Below are 15,523 nucleotides of genomic sequence, written 5' to 3' on the forward strand. Positions count from 1 at the left end.
GATGTACTTTTTCTATTCACCCCACACTTCTCCTTCCTACTTGGTCTCCTTCCTACCCAAGTAAGTCTCCCGTCTGCTTTCATACCATATACATGTATACGTTCAGATGTTGCATTTGAGAGAAAGATATATTTGTTTTCTCCATTAGTTTCTCTTCTTCCTTCTTCCATTAATCTCCTTTCTCACCCTTAAGCATTTCTGCTTTCATGACACAGATGATGGATGGATGGATAGATAGATAGATAGATAGATAGATAGATAGATAGATAGATAGATAGATAGATAGACAATTTAAAATCTAGATTCTGTATGTGACAGCAAAGATGTAATCCTGGTCTTTCTGAGTCTGGTTTACCTTGTTTAACCAGATGGCCTCTAGTTGTATCTATTTTCCTGCAAATAACATGATTTCATTTCTTCCTTATGACTAAATAAAACTGCACTGTGTAGAAATAAACACTATGTCTTCTTTAGCCGTTCTTCTGGTGTTGGGCACCAAGGCTGGTTCCATACTTGGCTATCATGCAGAGAACTGCAATAAGCAGGGATGTTCAGGTATCTCTGCCGTATTCCAGCCTAGACTTGTGGGCAACCAAGTCCTAGTCCACAGGGCCAGGCCTCAGCTTCTGCCACTGCGGGGGAAGCGAGCAAACCTGTGCCTAGTGCTCCGAGCGCAGCTGGGACCCCGCTTAACAAATGAGGGCACACTTAGGCTGGGGATGCAGCTCAGTGACAGAGGGCTTGCCTAGCAAATGAGAGACTCTGAGTTCAATCTCTGGCATTGGAAAAACAAACAAACACAATGAAAACACATGAAGAAAGCTGCTGCCTGCCTGTGGCCTCCTGGCAGTTGGGGATAATGAGCTCCAAGCTCATTCTCAGCTATGTGGTAAGTTCCAGGTCAGCCTGGGCTACATGAGACCCTTTATAAAAACAGGGAGGATGGAGGGAATTACCATGGGATGTTGTTTACAATTATGGAAGTTGTCAATAAAAACAAAAAACAAGAGACCTAGCAAAGTGCAGTCATTTGTCCTGGTAGTAATACTGAGCTGGGGAAGGGTTCTTGCCCACTAGTCAGGCTCGGTACATGGCGGTAGGTGGGATTGCTGGGGAGGTGATGAGCTGGCTGTAATCCGATACCCAAGAAAGCTCCGGCTTTTGCTAAGGATGCTTCAAGACCTGGGAGACATGGGGCTGTCAGCATAGCTGAAGTGTTGTTTGCCGCTCTGTGGGTGGCAGGAACTCTTTCCCACCCCTCTGTGTCCCCAAGGTCCCTCACTGTGCCTGGAAAAGGGGAGGTGTGGCATCTCCCAAAGAGAGGCTGTAGTTCGGTCAGCAGGGTAACTCCTGCCTCACTCGGCTTCCCTTCCCTCTGAACAAGGCGCACACTGGAGTCATCTGCTGAGCCAGGATCATGGTAGCCAAGCGCTCTCACGAGCAGCTTAGGAATCTCACAGCTTCCCGCAGCAAGGACTCCTGCCACCACCTCTTTGTAGATGGAGGATGGAGTCATTTAACCTAATAACAATTGCAATCACCTCCAAGAGCAACCTCTCAGCACTCGGCTTTGTATCAACCTGTATCTCTTTTCTTTCTCCTCCTCCTCCTCCTCCTTCTTCCTTTTGAGACAGGATCTCACTTTGTAGCCAAGGCTGCCCAGTCCTCTCTCGGACTCCCAAGTGTTGGGATTACAGGCTCTACTCCTCCTCGTATCTCATTTAATCAACGTAACCACAGTGTGAGGCAGGAACTATGATTAGCCCCTTTCTTTTCTAAAAACAGCTTGTTTATTTATCTTTATGTGTGTGTCAGAGATAGAGTAAGAGGGAGAGAAAAAGGCAGATAGAGGGAGGGAGAGAGAGAATGGGCGCACCAGGGCCTCCAGCCACTGCAAACGAACTCCAGACACGTGCACCCCCTTGTGCATCTGGCTAATGTGCGTCCTGGGGAATCAAAACCTGGGTCCTTTGGCTTTGCAAACAAGCACCTTAACCACTAAGCTATCTCTCCAGCCCAGCTCCTTTTCAAAAGAAGGAAACTGAGGCTCTGGTTTCATGACTCCCTCAGGCCAGGGGGCTGACAGGTTGGGTGGTGCACGTTGGAGGCGTGTGCGAGTCTGTGCCCGTGTGGAGTGTGACTGTGGCCGTCAGTCCCTGATCTGGAGTGGCGAAAAGGAGAGGGCAGGAGAATGACCCTCAAGCCCAGCCAAGCCATCTTTTCCAGTTCCTTGGTGGTCTCAGGGTGACCTTGGGCAATGCTACCTGCCTAAGGCCTCAGTTCCTCATTCTGTGAAACCAAGAAGGCAGGTGGAGAGGGACCCACTTTCTCAGCTTTCCGCAGCCATCATCTTCCCTGACTTGGTTCCCCATGGCGAGTTCTGGGCCGCAAACCAGTTGGCTTCTGCGCTCTCTCTCCCTGCGGTGAGGCAGAGCTGGCAGGAGCCAATGATCCGCCTCAACTCTCCCACCTCCGCTCCCTCCTCCTCCGGGCCTGGACACACCTACTCCAACTTTCTCAGCAGCCTCTGGGCTGGGGCAGCGCTGAGCGCTCTCCTACTGCACCTCTGCCCCCTTCCTCCCAAGCCTTCGTTCTGCCTGTTTCGGGGGGAACAGGGCCCTCCTGGCCCAGCACCTGCTCCTCCTGAGCACCCTCCCCACCTGAAGGGCGCAGGTAAGCATTTGTGAGGGACTGGGAGGTTCTGGGCTGGGGATTGCAAAGGGAATCTGCTTTTCTTGTACCTGAACCTGGAGCAGTGTGGCTGTGCGTGGGAGCTCCTGGAAGGAGGAGAAGAAACTGGGAGCTGCTGGGACAGGATGGAGGGGTTCAGCAGAATGCTGGCGCCAGTCCCCTAAAGTGCACCCGTGGCTATGATGTGGCCAGCCTGCACCTTGGCCCTGAGCAGTGGGACCCTCAGTGGACAAGATGAAGAGACTGATCTTGAAGGGGAGGAAGGTCATATTTGCACGTGCCGGGGAGTTTGGACTTGTGTCTCTTGGGGACTCCAGTCCCCTGTTTGGGATTCTTGAACACGAGGCTACCTGGTGTGGGGCAGGGGGTAGAAGGGAGATGTCTGTCATAGTTTTAGAAGCGTGCCAGGGCAAGAGACTAGCTTCTCACGTGTCCAGGGGACGGAGGGGCCCCATGGCCAACAAAATCACCTGGTGAGGAGGAGGAGGCAGGGGTGGGGAGGGGGTTAGATAAACCGACCAGTCATGCTTCACCTGCAGTTCTTTGGAGGCACCCAACGGGACCGACCCTCAGCCTCCCCAACGGTGCAGTGGGGGTGCGCGTTGTGACTCAGGGCTGGGAAAGGCTGTGATCTGAGAGACTCTGGAGGCAGCTCTGACTCAGGGGTGGGTGTCCGGGAAAAGCTCTGGGGAAGCCGAAACTGAGGCTAGGGAGCTGGGGTGGAACACTGAGCAGAGCCACTGGGCCACGGTTCAGCCTTCCGCAGTCCCCGACTTCAGTAGTGCCTGTTTGCCCCACTGTGATGAGCCATGGGGTTTTGCTGAGGTTGCCAAGAGCTTTGGAGGCCACCTGTGCCCCAGCACGTTCTGAAGCCAATGACTGGGCTCAAGGCAGCGGAGGGAGGTGGAGACACGAACTCAGGCTGTGAGCACCTCTGGCCTTTCAGCTTCCTTTGCCAGATGAGGAGCTGAGTCTGGACTGGTTCACAGACCCTCAGTACGTGACGTCACCAATAGTCATCACTGAAGGCTTCCTGTGTTCTAGGGTCCGTGCTGAGCATGCATGCATGGTCCTTTGAGTGTCCATAGCCTGGCAGTGTGGGGTGCGAAAAGAGAATGCATTAGTCATGTTTCTGTGATTCAATGCTGTGTGGCCGAGGGCAGGATCATGCGTCTCTGGGCAGACTTCTCCACATATCAAGGCAAGGCGGTAGAGGATTACTAAGATTCCTTCTCAGTGGATCCAGCCCCATAATCCTGTTTGGTAGACATGACGGGAAGGCTTGTCGCCATTTGCAGAGGAGGTGTCTGAGGGATTAGTGTCTCGTGTCACCATAAGAGGCAGGTGTAAATCTTCCCCCAGGACTCTGGAGCACCTCCACAGCTTCTTGAAAGAAGTGGCTGAATCTGTAGTCAACTAAAACGGGGACTTCCTCTAACATAGCTCCCCATGCCTCAGTTTCCTTAGCTGTGAAATGGGGCGATCAGGAGCTAGAATGAGCTGGAATGAATCACATTGTCTGGAGCACCTGGGATTCCATGACTCCATGACTCTCGGTGATTAGTTCTTAAGGGAACCACAAGCAGAGGGATGTGGGCATTCTCTGCCCATTATGATGGGCCAGGCTCGTCCGCACCAGTGCTGTGGAGTGGGGCTAACTCACCTTGGCCTCAGGCTCTCGGTGTCAGCGGCCAGTGGAAGATGCAGAGCCTTGGAGTAAGTAGCATGTGCCAGGGACAGGGATGACCTTGGGTGGGCATGACCCCTGGAAGCTCCATGGTTCCCGGGCCTCCCAGTGCCAGCCTTGCTAGTATAAGATCTGGGCACTTTGCTGCTCTACCTCAGTGTGAACACTTAGTGGACTGGGCAGTTGGAAGGTGGCTTTGCTAAGAAAGGTATGAGCCCCAACTGACATGTTATTAGCTGTGTTCCCCAGCCTCAGCTGTTTTTTATAAAGAATTCTTTTAACCTATTTATTTGCAAGCAGAGAGAGAGATAGAAGACAGACAGATAGAATGGGCATGCCTGCAGGGTCTCCAACCCCTGCAGACGAACTCCAGATGCGTGTGCCACTTTACGTATTTGCCTTTACATAGAAGTGGGAATTCAAACATGGGTGGTTAGGCTATGCAAGCAAGCATCACAACTGTTGAGTCATCTCTCTAGCCCCTTCTTTTTTTTTAAATATTTTTATTTATTTATTTATTTACTTACTTACTTACTTATTTATTTATTTAACAGAGAAAGAGGGAGAGAGAGAGAATGGGCATGCCAGGGCCACCATCCACCGCAAATGAACTCCAGACACATGTGCCCCCTTGTGCATCTGGCTAACGTGGGTCTTTGGTTTTGCAGGTAAACACCTTAACTGCTAAGCCATCCCTCCAGCCCTTTAAAAAAAAAACCTCATATTTTATTTATTTATCTATTTGAGGGAGAGAGAGACAGAGAGAATGTGTGTGCCAGGGCCTCAAGCCACTACAAAGGAACTCCAGATGCATGCACCACCTTATGCATCTCAGCCTCAACTTTTCTAAAAGGCTGAGTCTCTTTATGCTAAAGCCAGGGATCATCATTCTTTTCTCAGAGAGTGGGTGTAAGGAGTCAATGAGATCATGCATCCAAGGCCGGGCACGTGACAGACAGAGCCTCCTTCTCCAGCAAGGGCGCCTCTCCCCTCCTGCACAGTGCCATCTCACAGCATTTGGTGTGTCCCTCCCTGCCTAAGATGAAGGTCCACCATAGCGAGGGTCCTTGTTCCCTGTGCATATCTTCCGTGTCTCTGATGACGGGATGCCAGCTGTGCGACTGTCTCGCTCGGGGCTCTGGTGCCTGTCCTCAGTAGACCCTGTTTGTGTGTGTGTGTGTGTGTGTGTGCTGAGTGAGCAAGTGACTTTCATTACATTACATGTATTATTATTGTATTACTGTTTTTACATGTGTATGTGGTATTCATGTATGTATATACGTGTGTTTGCATGTGTGTGGACATGTGTGTGTATAGGTACCTGTGCTCATGTGTATGTGCTGGCAGAGGTCTATGTTGGGGGAATACTTTGAGATAAGGTCTCTCACTGAACCTAGAGTTGATCTATTAGGCTAGACCAGCAAACCACTGAGCCCTAACAATCCTCCTATCTCTACCTCCTCAGTGCTGGGGTTCCAGGCATGCACTGCCACACTCAGCATTTCACATGGTTGTCGGGGATCTGAACTCAAGACCTCACACTCACTCTCACGCAGCAAGCATGTTGTTAAACAATCTCGCCAGCCCTCCAAGTGACTCTGCAGAGAGCAGAAGCTACGTGAGCTCCATGCTGGTTACAAATGGCAGTGGACATCAGCCCCAAGCGCACCCTAGACACCTGGGAGGGCTTTAGTGATAGCCAATCAGACAGAAGGCAACACCCAGGCTCACCCGGGGCAGCCTGGAACCAGGTAAGGCTCACCCATGGAGTTGGCACACATGAGCAGGACCACATGTTTGCTTTCCTGTCTCCATCACCCATGAGGGGGCTGTTTCTATTTAGGAGTCAGTCAGTCTTGGAGGATAGTGGATCACCCCCAAACCCCCTAAGGCATTCCGGGATGGGCAGTGAGGTTGATCCCTACCTAGACTGTAAGCTGCCCTTTAGGGGCCCTTTCCGCACACCACGCACATGCGCATTTGTGCACACAGGCACACACAGATGCTGTTCCTTGGCTCCGCAGCTCTCGTCTCTCAGTCAGCAGACATGTGTGAATGCTCTACTGGAAGCACCCTCTGGAGTCCCTGTTGAAGAACTTCCTGTCCCATTTTACAGGTGACATCATAGGTTCTGAGCAATTAGCCTCAAGTCATGTAGCCAGTTTGGGATGGGTCCTGGGTGGGTGTGCACTCAACAGCACTCCTTTAAAAAAAATTAATTCTTTTTCATTTATTTGAGAGAGAGAAAGAGAGAGAGAGGAAAGAATGGGTGTGTCAGGGTCCAGCTGCTGCAAACAAACTCCAGACACATGTGTCATCTTGTATATCTGGCTTACGTGGGTCCTGGAGAATTGAACAGGATCCTTTGGCTTTGCAGGCAAGTGCCTTAACCACTAAGCCATCTCTCCAGCCCAACAATGCTCTTTTTGTGAGCAGGAGATGTGAAGGATGAAGAGAGGAGGCTGGCTTCCTGAGCCCTGCTTGTCCCCCAGCTAGACCCTCGTACCAGCCTGTCCTCCACGTCCACACAGTCACCCTCCCTATCCTGTCCTGTCATGTTTGCTTTCCGAGTGGAACAGACAGACTCTGAAAGACCAAGGGCTTTCCTCTGACACGTAGCTTCTTTTCTCCTAAGAGCCACTTGTTCACTCGGTACTTAATGAGCCCTTGTGGCTTGTTAGGACCCCACAGAGCCCCAGCTGGTGGAGTCAGGGCCACACAGAGATGCAGGCAGTAAGATGCAGGCAGACTCGGGCTGGCGCGGAAGCAAAGACGCTATCGTACCTCGGTGGTACCTTCAGTGGGGCTTCATGGAGGTGGCTTGGGAAAGAAAAGTGGAGAGGTATCTCAGCAAGGGAGACCAGCGCATGCAGAGTCCCAGCACCATAAAAGGAAGCCCAGGTGCAGGAACCCTCAACTCGGCATCTCCAGGGACCTGCCACAGAGGTGGCACGACTGGCTCATCAGAGACCTAATGGGCCAGGCCAGGAAGCTGACATTTTTTGAGGGGGGGGGTTGCTTGTTTGTTTTGAGGTAGGGTCTCACTCTAGCTCAGACTGACCTGGGATACACTACTATGTAGTCTCAGGGTGGCCTTGAACTCACGGCGATCCTCCTACCTCTGCCTCCCAAGTGCTCCCAAGGGCTTAAAGGCACGTGTTACCATGCCCAGGTCTTCTTTGGTATTTTTGAGACAAAGTCTCAAACTTTCACTAAGGCTGGCCTGGAACTCACTATGTAGACCAGGCTGGGCTTGAACTTGCAGCAATCCTCCTGTCTCAACTTATTGAATGCTATATTATAGGCATAAGGCACAAGACTTGCCTTTTTTTCTTCTTTTTTTCTCCCAGACAGGGTCTTACTATTAGCCCAGGCTGCCTTCAAACTCCTGATCCTTCCACCTCCGTCTTCTGAGTGCTGGCATTACAGACTTGAGCCATCATCACTAGAGCACAGCCATCCTAAAAATATGTAATTTATATCCTTTTACTAATGGGAAATTATTCACATACACAAAAGTAAGCTTAACAGTATAAAAGGCCTCATCGTCTGCCTTTGGCACCTGTGTTTTCTCTATGCCTCCATCAATCTTACCCTCCCAGATTTTTGAAACAAATCCATCTAGATGATTTCATCTGCAACTCTCTCCATAGACCTCCTTAAAACATTAGGACTTTGTCCTGGAGGGATGGCTTAGCAGTTAAGGCACTTGCCTGCAAAGGTTAACAACCAGAGTTCAATTCTCCAGTACCCACGTAAAGCCTCATCCACAAAGTGGTACCTGCATGTGGAGTTTATTTGTAGTAGCTAGACGCTCTGGTATGCCCATTCCCTTTCTCTGCCTCTCTCTTCTCTCTCTCTCTATGTATGTGTGTGTGTTTGCAAATAAAGAAAGAAAAATATTTTTAAAACATCAGGACTTCATATACACAGGGCATGACTTATATGCTGCACACATAATGAAGGGGCAGGGAAGGAGCTTGGGTGCCAGTCTTGTTAGGTGTGTCTAGCTGAGACTGTAGGATGAGTTTAAGACGGGCTCAGGTTCTAAGGTTAAGATGTCTTGTCTCCCCTTGGCTGGTCCCAGGGACTGGTAGCCCACCACTGCCCATGGGTTAACTCTAAATTCATCTCTACACAGTATGAGTACAGAGAGCTCAGGCATTTCTCTACCCCTGAGCCTGCAGAGGACACACATCTCTTCCTTTGCACTCCTGACACCACCATGGCCCCTGCAAGGCCCTGGGGTGGGGGTAGGGTGGCTGGAGCACACTGGGACCCTTCTCCGTTGGGAGTAGGAACTCCAGCGGCAGATCCCCGGGCCTGGGCTCCCGCGCCCGTAGCAGCCAGTCGGGCCAAGCCGAGCAGGATCGTACATGCCTGTATGGGGTGACGCCAGTCTGTGTGCCCATGTGCCCTGCATCAGAGCTACTGTCTGCCTGTTCCGTCCTCTCCCCATGAGCCCCAAGAACATGTGAGGCCTAAAGTTCCACGGTGTTCACTCTGCGCTCCTGGGAGGCCAGCGGGAGTGGGGAGCAGGGACTGTATGTGAAGTCAGCCCGGGACCATGTCCTGAGACCAGTGCTTTTGCTTCTGTGGAGGGTCGCATACACCATGGTAAAACCACTCAGTGTAGTCAGCTCCTGCTAAGAGCTCATCAAACACTAATGACTGCAAGCAGTTAGGAACTCTTTCTTAAAAGATATTTTTATTTATCTACTTGAGGCAGAGAAAGAGCCACACAAAGAGAGAAAGAGAGAAAGTGTGTGTGTGTGTGTGTGTGTGTGTGTGTGTGTGTGTGTGTGTGTGTATGAGTGTGCCAAGGTCCCCTGCCACTATAAAAGAACTCCAGATGCATGCACCACTTTGTACATCTGGCTTTAGGTGGGTAGTGGGGAATCAGAGCTGGACCGTCAGGGTTTATAAGCAAGTGCCTTTAATCGATGAGCTATCCCCTCAGTCCTCTTTTTAAAAACTATGTGTGCATGCACATGCGTGCATGTGCTTGTGTAGGCTAGAGGGCAGTCTCAGGTTTCATCCTCAGAAATAATGCTATACGCACATTTTTAAATATATTTTTGTATTTTACTTTTATTTATTTATTTGTGATATATATATGTATACATACATACATACATACCACTATATATGTATAGAGAATGGGCACACCAGGGCCTCTAGCTACTGCAAACAAACTCCAGACACATGTACCTCCTTGTGCATCTGGCTTTATTTGAGTACTGGGAAATTGAACTTGGGTCCTTTGGTTTTGCGGGCAAGCACCTTAACCACTAAGCCATCTCTCTAGCCTGTGTCCACCTATTTTTTTAAAAAATATTTTATTTTTTTAGTTATTTGCTTATTTGACAGAGAAAGAGATAGAGGAATAGAGAGAGAGAGAGAATGGGCATGCTAGGGCCTCCAGACACTGCAGACGAACTCCAGACGTGTGTGCCCCCTTGTGCATCTGGCTAATGTGGGTCCTGGGGAATCAAACCTGGGTCCTTTGGCTTTGCAGGCAAATGCCTTAACTGCTAAGCCATCTCTCCAGCCCTTTTTGTTTTGTTTTGTTTTTGTTTTTGTTTTTGTTTTTTTCCGAAGTAGAGTCTTACTATAGCACTACTGACCTGGAATTCACTATGTAGTCTTAGGGTGGCTTCGAACTCACAGTGATTCTCCTACCTCTGCCTCCCAAGTGCTGGGATTAAAGGCATGTTTGTAACAAACAGAACGTATTTAGAATTAGTTCTGTGAAGGCATCCAGGGGACTGGAGACATGGCTCAGTCAATAACTTCACAAGCATGAGGCCCTGAATTCCATCCCCAGAAGCCACGCAAGTGCCCGGGTGGTGACGCATGCCTACAGACTGAGCCCTGGGGAAGCCAGGCTGGCAGGACCATCGGAGCTTGAGGGTTCGGTCAGTCTAGCCTCAGTGGTGGGCTGCGGGGGAGAATCCTGAGGGCAATCACCCAAGTCCATCGTGATCCACCATCTGGGTTTGGGGAGAGGGACGGAATGCTCTGGTGACGCCAAGGAATGAGTCCAGGGACGGTCTCCCCTCCCCCACTCTCATGAGGAGCCAAACCTTCTCATGGAAGGCTCGCTCTCTCTTGAGGGGACCCACGTGAAGACACCCTACCTGTCTCTCACGAGGAGAGCCTATGGTGAGCAGACCCCCTTCTCTCTCACACAGAGACTCATGCCCTAAAACGCTCACCACTTACATGTGAAAGAGGTCTCTAGGGCACAGGTGACATACTTGGCCAAAACCACACAGAGAATGGGTGACCTCCGATCCCAGGCTCCCAAGATCCAGTCAGGGATGTAGCCTCTGTGCCAGGCCATGTTGTACAGTCTATCGCCAGGAACATCCCTTAAAGCCGTTGGGAGGGTCATTTAACACGTGGTAGAGATGCCTTTGTGTGTGGAGGCCGGGGAGCTGCACGTGTGGGAGGCGTAAGGCTCCAGAACTGTTTGCAGCTCATGAACAGAGCCAGTGGTACTGTCCACATTGCTGTCTCCCTCCCATGATGGGGCAGCTCTTGACCTTCTGGAATGATCCACCCGAGTGGCTCCTGAGATCACTAACAAGACCACAGGAACAGATCTAAAGCCGTGCTCCAACACCGACAGTCTGGTGGGATCGGTTCTGAAAGCCAAGTTCACACTGGATTCAGTACTGGTGTGAAGCTTTGGGTCTGAGTCTAGACTGGGCCACCTGCTACTGTCTGATCTAAGATAAGTCTTCTGATCCCCTCTCTGGGCCTCAGCTTCCCCAACTGTAAAACCGAGGTACTCCTTGCTACAAGATATACCAGCAAGTCGCACTTTAGAACAACTTTAGACAGAAAAATGCTACATGAAGCAGGACTCCTGGGGGAAGTGGGATCACCATTGTGTCCACTGTTCTTGAGTGATGGAGGTCGGCACTGGTTTCCATCCTGGTGTTGCCTGGCATGGCCCCATGCCTCTTGGCTTTGGAGAACTATCTCCTTCCTGGTTCCTGGGGCAGGATGAATCCAAGATCCCAAAGCCATGAAGCTCCACTCGATCTGCAACGTCCTTCTACTCAAGGTTCTTTTCAAGTCTTTTTCTAGTGTTTTTAAAACTTGTGGGAGCCTGGACAAATGGCTAAGTGGTTAAGGAGAACTGAACCTGGGTCTGTAGGCTTCATAGGCAAGAGCCTTAACCACTAAGCTATCTCTCCAGCCCCGGAGAGAAGGAGAGAAAGAGAGAGAGGCAGATAGAGAGAGAATTGGGCACGTCAGGGTCCCTAGCTGCTGTGAATGAACTCCAGACACATGCGCCACCTTGTGCATCTGGCTTATATGAGTCCTGGGGAGTTGAACCTGGGTCCTTTAGCTTTGCAGGTAAACGCCTTAACTGCTCAGCCATCTCTCCAGCACATAAAATAACCTTTAGTTATTTATTTGTTTTTCAAGGTATGGTCTCACTCTAGGCCAGGCTGATCTGGAATTCACTCTGTAGTCCTAGGCTAGCCTCAAACTCACAGTGATCCTCCAACGTATGCCTCCCAAGTGCTGGGATTAAGGGCATGCACCACCACACCCAGTTATTTAAAAAAAAAAAAACAAACTTTAATGAGATATAATGTTCATTTAGTAAAGTTCACAAATTACAAATATCCAGCCACAAGAACTTTCCAGAAGCCAACCAGCACCTGGAAATTGAACTCACTGACTGCCATTTCAGAAATCCATTGTCTACCCCCATGTCCCTGAGGTTAACTTTATTCTGGTCTAATTCCCACACTCGTCTTGCCCATTTTTAATTTTATTTACCTGGCCCTAGGACAGTATGTACACGTATACACTTGGCACATGCATGTGCACACACACGTGGTTTCTTTCACTTCATGAGTGGGATTTGTCTGTACAGTTGCCTACAGCAGCAGTTCATTTTTCTTGCTGCATAGTGCTCTGTGACATAACCATACCCCCCTGACATGTGCATTTGGGTCTTGGTGGACCTTTGGGTTGTGGTTTTCTAAAATAAAATAAAATAAAAATAAACATGTTTGTTTATTTTTATTTATTCATTTGAGAGTGACAGAGAGAGAAAAAGAGAGAGAGAGAGAGAGAGAGAAAATGGGCACATCAGGGCCCCCAGCCACTACAAACAAACTCCTAACGCATGCGCCCCCTTGTGCATCTGGCTTATGTGGACCCTGGGGAATGGAGCCTCGAACTGGGGTCCTTAGGCTTCACAGGCAAGGGCTTAACCACTAAGCCATCTCTCCAGCCCCAGGTTGTGTTTAATGGTAATGAACTGTGCCGTTCTGAGCCCTCTTGTGCAGAGTCTCCAGGTGAACTCTTGCCCACACTTCTGTTGGCCCATGAGGTGTCTGGTTGGGGGCAGAAACCTTCTGATTTTCAGGTTCAGTTCTACTTATTGAAAGTGAAGGATGGTTCCCAGAATGGTTCTAACTCTCTGCCTGGATGGAGGGCGGGGGGAGATGGGCCCTGCTTCAGGCTTTGGGCCGAAAAGCAGTTTCCGTAGGTCTGAGGCACAGATGGACATGACAGGTGCAGACCATGCAGGTGAATGTCACATGTGGGAGGCAGGCCTTCTGCTCTTCCTCACCCAACTGTCCTTCTGGCTTTCCTTAGCCATGCTTTGTGCCTGCTTTTCTTGAAGGCCCATTCCCACTAGGAGCAGTCAGTAGACTACCTCAGGGTAAGACTGACCTCACCTGAGTCCCCAGGGCCCTACACAGACATTTGACTATCAGGACAAAAGCTTCATGACAACCTCCAGTCTTTCCCAAACATCCCTACCCCCCTTTCACCCTACTGGGGAGAAGACAGGGCCCCATGGGTGGGTGGGAAGAGGTTGGACTCTGAACTGAGGCATAGTAGAGTGGAAGATCTTAACGAAAGAGGTGGGCCTGGGGAGATGGCTCATTGGAGCCGAGTTTGGATTCCCAGCACTCACTTCAAAACCTAGCAGGATGTGGGCTTGTTGTCCCAGCGCTGGAGAGACAGAACAGGCAGTTCCTGGGGGTCACTGGCTAGCTGGTCAGATGAATCTGTGAGTGCTAAGTTCAGCACGAGAACTTTCTTAAAGAATAAGGTGAAAAGCACATGATAGACACATGCTACCACACACCTACGAAGGCAAAGACCCTGAGGACACTCAGCACCTACCAAAGCAGAGATACCAAGGCTTCCAAGAGCTCATCACTGAAGTAGATTTAAAACACACCCACCACGGCTCAGGGAATTTTGCGGAAGAGGGGGCGGAAAGATTGGAAGAGCCACAGGTTGAGACATCATGCCCAGAGGCACTCCCTCCCCCCAAAGTAACTGAGTGCTGTTCCTGCAGTGCATAACCCACAGCCCCATGGGGAATACCTGCAACCCCACTGCGAAGGGTCCCCAATGGAATGGCGGCAGGGAAAAGAGGGGACCACCACATGATGTATCCATACAAAACATGTTGTTAATAAAAAATATTGCAAAAAAGAAGCTTAATACAACCACTCTCAGGTATAAAATTCTGGCCCACATAGTTGAAACTATAAAGGGTTAGTATGCCACCCCAAGATATGCTACTGTAGCGCAAGGCTTATCTTGATCTGAACCTGGGAGAGAGAGAGAAGACAAAAAATATTTTCTGTCCTCCCTCCTTCCATCCCAAAGTAGGGCAAAGATTTCCCTTTGTAAAAATAATAAAAACTTCTGTTGATAACACAAACGACACAAAAGAAGAAAACACAAAAGAGGTGGCCATCTTATTTAGCACATCTCAGCGCCAGCCACACCAAAACCACCTAAGGAACTTGTCAAACACCTATTTCCAAGCCCCACCCCTAAGGATTCCATGTTGATAGATTAGGGCGAGGCTCGGAGTCTTTGCCTCCACCACCATCACCTTGGGAGATTACCAGTGGTGGGAATCCCTGGTGAACTCAACAGCCTGGTTGGTAGAGGACAGACTGAGCCCATTGTCTGCCACGGCTAGGCAGAGCCCACACTTCCCGTGGGTGAGAGGGACGAGGGGTCTTTGAGTCCAGGGAGCCGAGGGGTGTGACCTGAGCCCAGCATCCTCAGGTCAACGGAGGACGCTCCCATGTCACCTCTCATCCTTCTGGAGCCGCTGGCCATGCAGCTGCCTGTCTTTCCCCACAGCTAGAGGGCCGCTCTCTACCTGCTGTGACCTGCCCGCCTGCCTAGCTTTGTCCTAGGCTGCCCTGCCAGGTCAGATAGAACAAATGGAAGGATGGCCAGGCTGGAGGGAATGGACCTGGAGGGAAGGCTAGAAACAGAGACCTGGCTGAGAAATTTGCTTGCTGGTGTGACTGGCCCCATGGACTTCGGATCCCTGGCTTGTGGGGAGGGATCCTATACCCCTCCCTTCTTCTTTGCTCTTTCCAACCCACCACTGTGACCTGGGGGAGCTGTTAGACACTGTTGTCCTGGCTGATGTGTGAGCTACAAGGGCAGGTCACCTGTCTGGGCCTCAGTGAGGTCTTCTACAGAACATCTCAGGCTTGCTGGGGAAGAAGCCAGGGCAAATGATTGCCACAGCTCTAGAGTGTAGTAAAGGTTCAATGAATGTCAGCTGTGGCCAGGTGCTGCCTCGGGGTCCCCACTCTCACTGTTCGCTCAAGGCGTGGCCGTTGATGGCTCAGTGGAAGATCAATCAGTTCAGTGAGGCAGAAGACAAGGGCTGTCACCCAGTTCCTGGGATGGGACGTGAAATGAAGGGCTCTGCTCCAGGACCATATCATTGGGATCATAGAAGAGACCTCACTGAGCTGACATCAGGTCCATCCTGCTTTGGTCCTCACCACAGCTTGATGCATACGATCCTTGGTTGAACGAAAAGAAGGAGGCTCAAGCAGGTTCCCAGATTCACTCAAGAACACACCAACTAGCTGTGGGCCCAAGTTAGGACTCAAAGGCAGGCCACCAAGCTCCAGAGCCTGCGTGTGTGACCACCATGGCCCGCAGCCCTGACCGTGGTCCTGTCTGAGGTAGAGTCAGGACCTGGCTGGGGAGTGGCCGTGCACCACTGGTGGGCAGGCAGGAGAGCCAGTCCCAGTAGCTTCGAGGCCAAGGAAGAAAGGTGAGCAAACAGTCCCATGGTCATGGGCTAGATGGCTCCGAGGCAGGCTGTGT

At 50.6% G+C, this 15,523-nt stretch overlaps 1 protein-coding gene across 1 annotated transcript in view; it reads left to right on the plus strand.

Annotated features, from left to right (window-relative positions):
- Positions 1-2,563: 2,563 nt before the first annotated feature.
- The window catches only part of Fat2 (FAT atypical cadherin 2), a 92,222-nt gene continuing 79,262 nt past the window's right edge, over positions 2,564-15,523 (plus strand). The window contains exon 1 of the mRNA XM_004666597.2: positions 2,564-2,673. The gene's annotated coding sequence lies outside the window, so the exon portion shown is untranslated. The remainder of the gene's footprint in view (positions 2,674-15,523) is intronic.

Source organism: Jaculus jaculus, chromosome 6 (assembly GCF_020740685.1).
Source record: "Jaculus jaculus isolate mJacJac1 chromosome 6, mJacJac1.mat.Y.cur, whole genome shotgun sequence".
Taxonomy (NCBI): domain Eukaryota; kingdom Metazoa; phylum Chordata; class Mammalia; order Rodentia; family Dipodidae; genus Jaculus; species Jaculus jaculus.